A 10,263-nucleotide genomic window follows, 5' to 3' on the forward strand; every position below is an offset into this window, starting at 1 on the left:
CGAGCGGCGGGGGAAAGGGGAGGGGGGGACGGGGGAGGGGGAGGGGGCTCACCGGCGACGGGGACGGGGCGGGGCGGCCGAGCGGGGCGGCCGATCGGCGACGGGGACGGGGCGGGGCGGCCGAGCGGGGCGGCCGATCGGCGACGGGGAGGGGCGGCGCTAGGGCAGGGGGTAGGGGCGGCGGCGGCTTAGGGTGAGGGAGAGAAAATGAGAGAAAATGAGAGGGAGGGAGAAAGAATTGGGGGAAAAAGGGGAGGTGGGGGGGGGGCGGCATGGGCCAATTGGGCCCAAGGGGGGGGCGCCAGGGGCGGCTGGGCCGGCCGGGGTCGGCCCACGGCGCGGGAGAGAGAGAAAAAGAGGAGAGAGAAAGAGAGAGAGAAAAGAGAAAGAAAAGATCTTCTCCTCATTTTCGAAATCCGATCTTTCTACATGAATGCATTTGCACTTTCAAAGCAATCAAAAGAAATGCAAGGTTCGGCATGGTGCATCAAACAACATAAAGTACTTAGGGTTTTCTTACACGGGAAATCCAAACCGAGTCCCGCTAGAACTTTGGAAAAGGTCAAGGTTTAGCGAGGGGAAAAAGAAAAAGAAAAGGTAACGCCCGAATTTTGGCGAGTAAAGAAAAGAAAAAATTCAACTGCAAAATTCGGGGCGTTACACATGTACTGCCCACGGTCGAGTATATAAGGCCTAGGGGGCATCCCTTCAGAACGATCGACCCTGTTCTACTTAGCCACCCACATAAACTCTTTGCGCCCTCTATCCAGAGAACCCTCTTGTAACCACGCTCATATACTCACCAGGACGTAGGGTGTTACGCACTTCTAAGCGGCCCGAACCTGCAAATCTTGTCCATTGTCCCTCGTGCGACCGGCACGAACCATTTTGCTACAGTCGTTGACACCGTCCTACTCCTAAAAACACTTTGAGGGGCAACCCCGGGTGTGCGGTCGGATCCAAAACACCGACAGGTGGATATCCTAGGACCGTTTCCCAGGGCCATCGACGGCTATCGGTACCTCTTTGTCGCCATCGACAAGTTCACCAAGTGGCCAGAGGCCACCCCTGTTATCAGCATCACCCAGGGTGCTGCTGTCACCTTCCTCAAGTCGATCGTCTGTAGATTTGGGGTCCCAAGTCGTATCATTACAGACAACGGGACCCAGTTTACAAGTCGGATCTTTCAAGAATATTGCGAGGGCATCGGCACCCAGCTCTGCTTTGCATCCGTGGCTCACCCTAGGAGTAACGAACAGGCGGAGAGGGCAAACGCAGAGATTCTCAGGGGGCTCAAGACGCGCACCTATGACTGCTTAAAAAAGCATGGCGCAAATTGGGTCAGTGAGCTCCCATCCGTGTTGTGGGGGAACCGGACCACGCCCAGCCGAGCCACCAGGGAGACCCCATTCTTCCTGGTGTACGGGGCTGAAGCTTGCCTTCCTCCGGAAATCATTATGGGCTCCCCACGGGTCCAGTCTTTTGATGAGTCTGTGCAGGAACAGCTGCGGCATGAAGATGTGGACTTCATCGACGAGCACAGGTGGCAAGCAGCAATCCGAAACGCTTGATACAACCAGGCGCTCAGGCGCTACCACCAACGGTTCGTGCATAGTAGGAAGCTTGAGGTCGGGGACCTGGTCCTAAGGCAAATACTGAACCGAGAAGGGCTCCATAAGCTCTCTCCCAGCTGGGAAGGACCCTCAAAGTGACAGTAATATGCCGCCCCGGATGTGTCCGCCTCGCCACAGCTAACGGAGTACCTCTTCCTAATCCTTGGAACATAGAGCATCTTCGTAAGTTTTTCCCATAAAAACAGAATTGGGGGTTCGGTCTCTTTCCCTGTAACCAAGAAGCGCATTTATATGTGCCAGCCCAGAGAGGTCCGCCCTCAATAAACCCGGTCTGTTGGCCTACACTCGTGTATATCCAGTTATAAGGAAAGGTTTCGACCCACAAAACTGTTTTTATGTTGATTATTTCCTAAAGTTTGCGACCATTATTACTATCTAACCACCCATGCAGTTTTCTCCCCTGGCTGGTATAGCGACATCCGAATTGAGTAGCCAGACCCGGCAACTAGACGATGGGGCGGTTTGGGGCCGTGAAGTCGCTTGGTATAGTCAAGGACCATAGGCCTACACGCCCCACCACCCTGCGGCCTGTCCTGTTGCGTGAATCAAAGGATAAGAAATACCAGCTGGCGGACCCTATGTGTGCGCTACTAAAAATACCTAGCCAAGACTGTGTGTAGGTCGGGTCCCAGTTGGGGTTGCCCCTTGGGGGTCACGACACTAGTTCCTCCTTAAGAATCCTGGCATCCAGCCCCGACACGTCGAGGCCATATCCCAGGGGGGCCAAGAACCAGAAAAGAAGTTGGTAACAATGCACACAACAAATGAAAAGTGGCATGCAGATAAGTTGTAATATCGCCCGATAAGTAGTACCTAAAGAGTATCTTACAAAATCAAAGATATATTACAACCCGCTCCCCAATGGAACCCTCGTTTTTCTCCATGCAGGCCTGGCTACTCATCGTCAGTAGGATCCCGCTGGAAGCGCCCGACCACCGCGTCCACAACGTCCTGCACGCCCTCCCGAGCAGCATCTTCAGTATCAGCCACCAGACCCGCGATGACTGGCCCCAAGGAGACAGCCGGGTCGTGGCTCCGGAAGCATGTCAAGACGTATTCAATTGCCGAGCGGCAAAGTCTGCTGCCCTCGACCTCCAAGCGGGTGCCAAGAATCTGATCCAGACGTCGAAGGCGGTCAGCAGCGAAATCCAGTACCGGGAGCGCGTTGGAGATGGACGCCGGCCGCACCAGCGTCGGGATGGGGCTCACTCCCAACGGCACCAGCGCCGTGCTCGCCTCGTCAGCCCAGGCGGTGATGCGCTGGGCCCCGGCGCGTTGCTCAGCCCAGAGGTCGTCGAGTGTCTTCCTCATCACCTCCACTGCCTGGGGGCCCGAGGCCGTCTGTGTCGCCTGAGCAGTTTGTGATGCCTGGAACTGGCGGACCTACTCCTCCAGAGCCCGCACTTTCCCCTCCAAATGTTACCTTTTCTCCTCTGCCTCGAGCTCAAGCTCATCCAACAGCTTGTTCCGCCTTGACCACATCTCCTCTCTGAAGGCGAGGTCCTCCTCCTGCCAGGTGAGATCAGTTGCTCGTTTCGCCAGGGAAGCTTCCCTCGCCTTGAGGCTTTCCTCGGCGCGAGCAATGTCGTTGGCCTTCTCGGCGAGTTCCTGCTGCAGCTTCTGTAGCTTCGCCTCAGCTGCAGCCTGCTTGTCCCGCTGTTTCTCCAGCACCGTATTATAAGCTTTCAGCTTATCATGGAGCGCTGTGACGGCCCCCTCCCTTTGGTCTAACCATACCTCCTTCCTGGCCAAGCTTTTCTCCTTCTTGGTCACCTCTTCCTCTCGATCAAACACCTTCTGGATGTCCTCCTTGAAGTCCTCGCGCTCCTGCTCAAACTCGGCTCGTTCTGAGGCGAATTGGCAGGACACCGTCTTAGTGCACTCCTCCAGTTGGGTGCACCAGTCGCCAAGGCGCTGGTGCTCGGTCTCGAGTGCCTCCCACTCCCGCCGGATAGCTGCCTCAGTTTCTCGGAGAGCCTGGTGGGCGCGGGACAGCACCTGAGGGAGGGGAGTCAATGTTGCTTCAGGTTCGATGCCAGATCGGAGCGGTCGCCTAAGGATAGCCTCCGGAGCCTCCGGAGTTGGTGACGGGACAGAGCTGGATGCGCCTCCCATGCCTACCACCGATGGTGCATCCGACGGTATCGCCGCCTCTAGGTCTGCAACAGCTGTTGGCAACATTGCCACCGCTGGACCCCCTAGCTGGAGCTTGGGAACCCAAAGGCATCGCCTCGGCGGTGATAGGCGGATCCTGGGGGTCCGACGGTGCCACCTCAGCACCAGCGTCACCCGGCATGGTGGAGGCAAACGCAACGGGAACCTCTTCGGCCGCTGCCAATGGAGGGCTTGGCACCGACGCTGATGAGGCTGCGGTAGCCACTGACGGATCACCGGTGATGTCCCGAGCAGATGTATGCTACTGGGAACCAGACCCAGCGGCGAGCATGGCGACCGAAGGGGAGCAAGCGTCCACGGAAGCCAAAGAAGGGGGGACCCTGACAGGCAAAGGACGGGTCAAAACCCGTCCACGTAAAAGATACGCTCGAAATTTGGCATTTGGAAGAGCCTGAGCTTACTTGGGACCATGAACCTTCCAGTGGCCTTGGAAGCGGGGCGCCCGTTGTCGTTGATGCTGCTGCTGCCGTCCCTGCTGCTGTTGCTGCCGCTGCCCCCGTGGTGACGGCGGTCGACCTGACATAGGCGGCGGTGGTGGTGGTGTCGAATCCGAAGGAGGTGGCGGCGGAGGGCTCACGCCCCTCTGCCCATCCTGGACCCGAGGTTCGAGCTCATGAGCCCCACCAGCTGTCTTCTGATGCTTCTAGGGGGAGCCCGAATCAAGGGGTAGGTCCGAGACAAAGGACCCATCGGCGCGACGTAGTCAGTGTCGCCTTACCTCCTCTGACCTCCCGGCAGCGTCCGGAGTGGAGGAGCTGCATGTAGGCCACTTGCCCTTGTCCGAGGAACTGGGGCCCGCAGGAGGGACTCTGGGGGCCACATCGGCAGGCTGGGAGCCTCTGACTGGCGCACCAAGAATATGGATCCCCTGGTGGGGGTCCCGGCCGCCGGTCTGGTGGACCGCCACACCACTCTCATCAAGGGTCGGCAGTTGGGCCAGCACCGCTGACCGCAACCCTGGGTTGTCGCAGAGCGGCGAAATGCCCTGGGGTGGTATCAAGGATTCGGAGATAAAAGTCTCTCCAGTGATCCCCCTCACCAAAATTTCCAACTACTCCCAGGTCAGGTCAGTCCTAGGCCCGCGCTAGATCCTGCCAATGTCGCTGGGGCCCGTAAACCAGCAACACAGACACGGCCTCCCCTGCAGTGGCATGACTCGGCGCTTCAGGAAATTGCCGAGTATGTGCATTGAGGTCAGGCCACTAACCGCCAGTTCCTTAATCCTGTCTAGGACGGGCTCGAACTCCGGTGCGAGGCATGGTTTTTCCCTCCACTGTTTCTAGTCGAGTCTGGGCTCGTCACTCGGAAGGGCAAGGCGGTCGCTGACCTCAGCGCTGGAGATCACTCAGTCGTGCCTCCAGTTCTCCCACCTCGCGCCGCCAAGGGAGGCGATGTAGGTCACTGTTGGATCTGACCTTGTCTGGAAGTAGTAGGCCCCAAGGTGGTCTTTGCCCTTCCCAGACCTCACCAGCACAAAAAACTGGCGAAAAATGGAAGTGCAAGCTGCCACTCCCATGAACATCTCACAGAAATGGACAAAGATGGCCACCTGGAGGATGAAGTGGGGCGTGAGGTGCTGGAGTTGGAGTCTGAACTCCTCCAGCAGCAGCAGGAAGAACGGCGAAATCGGCAGCGCCAACCCGCAGAAGAGATAGGAGACGAAGAGCACAAACTCCCCGGCGGCAAGATCGCCGAGGGGAGTAGTGCCGGCCTGGATCCTCCCGGCGAACGCAGGCGAGCCCCATCCGAGCAGGCGGTGCACCGTGTCGAGCGCCTCCTTGGTCTGGTAATGATCGGGGCGGACCAGCATGGCCATGGCAACCACGGCGGCAGAAAACTGAGGAGCACGAACGCGGAGAGGCGTGGAAGGCTCGGAGGTGAAAGGGCGGAGCAGTTGGGGAAAATGTGAAAGCAAAACCCCTCCTTCAAGAGATGCTCCCCGCGCACCCTGGAAAAATCCGCCTGGCGCATACCTAGCGCCCGAACAACTCAGTCGCTGACAGAGGGACCCAGACCCGCAAGTCGCGTGGCTGAGGCGCTGGTCTCCATGCGCAGGAGGAGAAAACCGCCACGCACGCTCCCACGTCGCCTCGGGGCCGCTGCCGGAGGATATTCTTAACATAGGCGGGGCCAACAGGACGCCCTACGCACGCGGGGCATGGCCAAACCGCCATGCGTGGGGCCACGTGCCAGTCTGCCGCGAAGACGGGCACGACTGTTGAAGTGACTAGTAGCAAACTGACAACATGCACGCGCTGGGTTAGCACGGCGCGCGCTAAAAAGATGCCCCGATCCCCGGTCACGCGGAGCTTACACAGGATGCAGGTTATGGCCCCACCTGCAGGCTTGCGTCCTCCCTTGAGGTGGGCCCGGGGGCCACTATTGGTACCTTGAAACAGGGGTACCCCTTGTTACAAGGTGAAGATGATGTGCCGACGGTAAAGTCTCTGGTTGCGCGGCAAGCAGTTCGCCGTCAGACAACATCAGCCGCCTTGGGGTCGCCACGTGGCCAAGGCGAAGGACGTGCTCCGGATACATGCAGTGGGTCCGGACCTACTACGTGGAAAGCACCGGACCCCGTGCATGACGGGCGGACCTCCAAGAAAGATCCCAGACCCTTCCAAGTGGGGTCCGGACAGATCACCACCGGGTCCCGGGATGCTGGGGCAGGGAATACCCGGACCCTGCCCTGGAAGGGGTCCGGTGCTGGCATGTGTCCAGGGCTTGCACCGCGCTCCCCGCACAGGCAAGGGCCCGTTGCTGCCGCGTGGCATGTGGTTCATGACATAAGGCAACAGGCGGAGTCTGATGTCGGGCCGCTAAAACCGCCGGTCTCTGCATTTATTGCAGAGAGGACGCGCCGCCTGCCACTAGGCCAGCGAACGATGTGCCCTCTCGGTATTTAATGCGTCCAGTCCTCTCCGCTGGCAGGCGGCGTCAGACGGCGCGCTTATCTAATCTATCATCAAACAACGCGTCTGTGCCATGCAGCGCACTGTGCTCATTATTCCTTCTGCAAGAAGCTTCCCCGGCACGCCGATGATACGTAGATCTCGGGTGTCAGGACACGAAGAGTGCCCCAGCAGAAAACATTTGTGGCTCCAAGTGCTATATTTGTTATGTCCCTGGGCCCGCATGTCGGGGCTCAGTACCTTTGTGCATGCCCCCCTTCAGCTATAAAAGGGGAGGCATGCGGCATTACAAGGGGATCCAATCTTAGGCTCACTCAGACACTCACAAGTTCATACAAGCTCTCAAGCAATATATCACACAGTGGAGTAGGGTATTACGCTCCGGCGGCCCGAACCACTCTAAACCCTCGTGTGCTCTCGTGTGTTCATCCACCAGTCTCGTAACAAGCAAAACGCTTAGGCCCCTCCTCTTCTTAGGATTTAGGGCGGGTGCAATCCGCCACCCGGCCGGGGAGATTTCCTCTCTGACAGGTACATATACATATTTCTTATTCTTCTTATGCCAAGGCTAAGACTAATGTGTTTCCATGAGTATCCCTTGTATTAGTCTTAGATTGAAAGGGAAGTGGAGTATTCGGCAAAGACAACGTTTCCACTCAACTCCATCGGTATTATTTACCCTTTGCCGGTATTCCGCGATCTCTCCAATTGGTACAATCTTTCACTTATATTTCTTTTATCAATGGGGAGAAAAGATAAGAGGGCTCCAACGTTCTCTGTTTTTGGCGATTAATGCCAAAGGGGGAGAAAATATTAGGCCCAAAGCAAAAGGACCGCCCCACCACCATTTCAAAATTTTCGAAATGAATTTTTCAAATAATGTATTTTTGAATTGATATCAATTAGTATATATGTTTATGAAAAGAAGACTTCAAAATTGATATCCATTTTAAAACCCTCTTGAAAGCTAAGAGGAGAATTTCATTCAGGGGGAGTTTCTATTTAGTCAAAGGAAAAGCATTTGAAACAGGGGAGAAATTTCAAATCTTGAAAATGCTTCTTGCAATCTTATTCATATACCTTTGACTATTTGCAAAAAGACTTTGAAAAGATTTTCAAAAAGGATTTGCAAAAACAAAATAAGTGGTGCAAAAGTGGTCCAAAATGTTAATCAAAAGAAAGCAATCCATTCACTCTTATTTTTTTGTAAGACTTTCATATTGGTTTAACTCTAAGTAACCTATGCACTTACTATATGCAAACTAGTTCATTTCTGCACCTTATATTTGCTTTGGTTTGTGTTGGCATCACTCACCAAAAAGGGGGAGATTGAAAGGGAAATAGGGTTAACCTTTTCCTATAATTAATTTTGGTGTTTGATCGTCAACACAAACATATGGACTAACTAGTTTGCTCTAGAATTCATGTATTACAGGTGCATAAGGTTCAACACAAACCAATAAATATTCAAGTTAGGGACCCAATTTAAAAGGAGCAAAAAGAACTTGAGTGTGTTGTGGTCTGGCGCACCAGACTGTCCGGTGTGCCACCGGACAGTGTCCGTTGCACCAGGACCATACAAGTGCCAACCAGCAACTCTCGGGAAAACACAAGCGCGCTCCGCTATAATTCGCCGGACTGTCCGGTTAGTCAGCGGGCAACTGCTATCTAGCGTGCAACGGACGACTCTACAAAGTGTACAGTGCAGCTACAGTGAACAACAAAAGTCAGAGCAGCGAAGTCAGAGGGCACCGAACTGTCAGGTGTGGCACCGAACTGTCCGGTGTGGCACCGGACTGTCTGGTGCTGCAAGAGGGCAAAGCTCCAACGGTCGACCGAGCTCCGAACCCTAACGGTTGGGTGACGTGGTGACGCACCGGACACTGAACAATGAGTGTCTGGTGGCACACCGGACTGTCCGGTGCGCCCATCGACAGCAGCCTTCCCAACAGCTAGCTACCTAGGTGGTTGAGGGCTATAAATACCCACCAACCACTACAACTCCAAGTATCCAAGTTTTCTGAAGTTCTCATTCAATACAAGAGCTAGTGCATTCACTCCAAGACACATTTCCAAAGATCAAATCCTCTCCAAGTCTAGAATTCATTCTAACCACCTAGTGACTTGAGAGAGTGTGTGTTTGTGTTCATTTGCGCTCTTGTTGCTTGGATCGCTTTCTTCCTTCCTCATTCTTGTTCCCAAGTGACTTGTAATCAAAGCAAGAGACACATAAGTGTGTGGTGGTCCTTGTGGGGTCTAAGTGACCCGTTTGATTAAGGAGAAAGCTCACTCGGTCTAAGTGACCGTTTGAGAGAGGGAAAGGGTTGAAAGAGACCCGGTCTTTGTGACCACCTCAACGGGGACTAGGTTCTTTGGAACCGAACCTCGGTAAAACAAATCACCATGTTCATTTGCTTGATTCCCATTTGATTTGTTTCCCCTCTCTCCCAGACTTGACTTTAATTCTAACGTTGAAAGGGAAATGTGGCCTTGGGCAATTTCTATAACGTTTTGGTGATTAAGTGCCCAACACATTTAATTAAGTTCTTATGTGCTAAATATAGAGGAAGTGCAAATCAAAGAAAAGGTATGTTTCTAGACTTAGTACATTGTTTTATGTACTAACATATTTTGTCTAAGTGCTAGAAATAGGGAGAAAAGAATTACAAAAAGTCTTGGCTCGGTGCAGCCAAAACTCAGCTCAGTCTGGCACACCGGACTGTCCGGTGGTGCACCGGACAGTGTCCGGTGGTGCAGGCTGGTCTCCGGTGAAAAGGCCGCTCTCGGGAAAAGTTTGGCGGCGTACGGCTATAATTCACCGGACTGTCCGGTGGTGCACCGGACTGTCCGGTGAGCCAACGGTCGCCAGCGCAACGGTCGGGCGCGCAATCCGCGAGTGACGCGTGGCCCGCACCAACGGTCGGTTGGGGGCACCGGACAGTGTCCGGTGCGCCAATGAGCCCGAAGCTGCAACGGTCGGATGCGCTAGAAAAGGAAGGAGATCGCGCTCCGGACAACTACAGTGATTGTCCGGTGGTGCACCAGACTGTCCGATTCACCACACGACAGAAGGCAAGATTAGCCTTCCCAGATTGTCTTCAACGGCTCCTAGGTTCCTTGGGGCTATAAAAGGGCCCCCTAGGCGCATGGAGGACATACACAAGCATTCACTAAGCATATTAAGGCATCCAGACTCTGTTCCTGCGCATTCGTTTCATCATGTTAGAGATTTGAGCTCTATTCGAGTCGAGGACTCCCTGTGTTGTCATTTGAGCTCAAGTCTTCTCTTGTGTGCGTGGGTGTGCTGCGATTTGTGTCTTGTGTGTGTTGCTCATTCCCAACCTTACTCTTGTGCTTTCTTTGTGATCAATCTTGTAAGGGCGAGAGGCTCCAACTTGTGGAGATTCCTCGCAAACGGGAAGAAAACTATAAGCAAGAAAACTGTGGTATTCAAGTTGATCATTGGATCACTTGAAAGGGGTGAGTGCAACCCTTGTCCATTGGGACACCACAACGTGGAAGTAGGCAAGTATTACTTGGCT

This window comes from Zea mays, chromosome 8, assembly GCF_902167145.1.
Source record: "Zea mays cultivar B73 chromosome 8, Zm-B73-REFERENCE-NAM-5.0, whole genome shotgun sequence".
In the NCBI taxonomy this organism is placed as follows: domain Eukaryota; kingdom Viridiplantae; phylum Streptophyta; class Magnoliopsida; order Poales; family Poaceae; genus Zea; species Zea mays.